Consider the following 2,273-nt stretch of genomic DNA (forward strand, 5'->3'; position numbering starts at 1 on the left):
CGGGGGCCCGCTTTGTGCCAGCGGCCCCAGCCCGGGCAGCGGCGGGACGTTCATCTTGCGTGGCAGGAGCTCCCCAGGGGCAGGGCCCTTATCGCAGAGCCGCAGCCGGCTGGGCTCGCGGCGAGGGCGGGGCAGGGACCCCCTCGGCTGCACAGCTCGTCCTGCTCACTCCCAGGGGGCCAAGCAGAGGAGCAGCCGGAGGCGCGGGGGTCAATTAGCATTTTGATTACGGGGCTGGGGGCCCATCTGGACCAAGGCCTAATTACCGGGCGGACCCTCCGGGCGCTGGCAGGACTTGCCAGGCGCGTCCCCTCTCTGGGCGCTCGATGCCTCCTCCCCGGTACTCTGTCCTCGTCCTGAGCCTTCTGTCCTTCTGACTGCATCCAGTCCCCCAGCACCACGTCACTAGTCCCAGGCGTCCCGTCGCCCTGTTTCTGTACTTCCATCCCTTTTCCCCAGCTCTGTCCTCTCCCCTCTCTCTGCCTCTCTCCCGCCTGTCATTCTTTGTCCCTCTCTTCACCTTTTCTCCTCTGTCGCTCTTCACATACCCCTCGTTTCTCCACCCCTCTACTCGTCTCTTGGCAGCCTCCTCACCTCCTTGGCCCCAACCCCATGACAGTCCAGGTGGCAGAGCAGGGACTCCTGTGCCCCAGGCCTGGCGCTCCCAGGGGAGGTGGCAGACTCTGATCTGCTGGTCGGAGCCTGGAGCCTGGGCACCCGGCGGCGGCGGGCAGCTGGGCTCAGGCCTCGGTGGTCAGTCTGCAGCGCCCTGATGCACAGTGCACATGCGGCCCAGGGGCAATTACTCAGGGCTTCCTGCCGGTCTCCCCAGCCTGTATCGGAGGCAACTGTGGCCAAGAGAGGTCCAAGGGACAGTAGCTGATTCATGGGCTTTTGGAGAGTTTTGGTCCCCCTTCCTCAAGCAGTTATGAGTCCCCTCAGGTGAGAGCTGGGCTTTGGGGCACTCTGGCAGGACAGGAGACATCAGGGCCCAGACACGGCTGTGGGCCTAACAGGGCCTTGTCCTGCTCTCGGGTTCAGGCTCAGCTCTAGCAGCCCCTTACCCCTTTGGGGCTTGGGGTCCGGTGCAGATTCTGTGATCATTGTCTCCTTCTGCGACTGCACTGCCCAATCCTGCCCAGGTTCCATGTTACACAAAGGCCTGGTTTGCGGGGGGTCCCACTGTGAGTTCCCAGCACCCACCAGTTATGCCGGGCCCTCTGCCTCAGTGGGCTCCAACCCAGGGGCATCAGTGGGCAGCCTGGCTCTGATGAGCTAGAAGTGAAGGCAGAGGGTGAGAGCACAGGCTGGGGGCAGGGACAGGTATGGCTGAGGGTACCTTCCAACAGAGGGTGAGGTCAGCGGTGGGAGGAAAATGCCAAGATGGGCAGGGAGCTGAAGGCTCATTGGCGAGAATGTTGAAGCCACCAGGAATTCAGGTACAGACACAAGGTTGGGGATGGTGACTCCCATCCAGGACACTTAGGGAGAGGTGGGAAGGACTCTGCCAGGTCCGAGTGGGAGAGAAGGCAGCGCCCGGGGGAACAGCATGGGTAGAGCCAGGTCCCCAGGAAGGAGCGAAGGGTGAGGGAGGAAGGCTGGGGCTGGGGAGGGCTTGGGAATAGAGGGCTTCTCCAGACCAGGTTCTGTGTGCTTGGAGGGGCAGGAGGTACGAGGGCATGGGGACGGGCCGGAGAGGCCCGGGGGTCAGTCTTGGTCTCTGCTAGGTGGGTGCTCTGGAGCCCAGGTCAAGGGAGGAACCCTGAGTTGCTGAGCACAGCAGAACTGAGTGTGTGCAGGCGGGGACACCCGGGAACCAGACAGCACTGCGGGTGGCGGGGGGGGGGGGGGGGGGGGGGGGCGGCGCGGGGGAGGGGGGGGAGTGGAGAGGAGCAGTGAGTGTGAGCAGGCTTCTCACAGAGCCAGGGTCCTGAGGGCTCAAGGGCGTCCCCAGGTGGCCCCGAAGCCATGCAAGGTGAGTGGCAGAAATTGCTCTACAGACCACAAGTGTGCAGGGGTGGGTGCAGCCCGTACACCCTCCCCCCTTCACTGAAGACCAGCTCTGGAAAGCCAGGTCCTCTGCTCCATGCCCTTCTCTTCATCACCATGCTTTTTGTTTTTAAGAATTATTTAGGTATTGGGGCCAGCAGTTGGCGTAATGGCTGTGTCGCTGGACTCCCATGTAATTGACCGCGATTTGAGTCCCGGACCCAGTGTCTTAAACTCACGCCGGGCGCATGTGCCTGTGTGCCCAAGATCCCGAGAGGAGAATG

At 63.1% G+C, this 2,273-nt stretch overlaps 1 pseudogene; it reads right to left on the reverse strand.

The window, feature by feature from the left end:
- Positions 1–1,206: 1,206 nt before the first annotated feature.
- LOC102475346 (60S ribosomal protein L26-like 1 pseudogene) overlaps positions 1,207–2,273 on the reverse strand; it is a 2,802-nt pseudogene continuing 1,735 nt past the window's right edge.

This window comes from Tupaia chinensis, unplaced genomic scaffold (assembly GCF_000334495.1).
Source record: "Tupaia chinensis unplaced genomic scaffold, TupChi_1.0 Scaffold140061_1, whole genome shotgun sequence".
NCBI classification, from domain to species: Eukaryota; Metazoa; Chordata; class Mammalia; order Scandentia; family Tupaiidae; genus Tupaia; species Tupaia belangeri.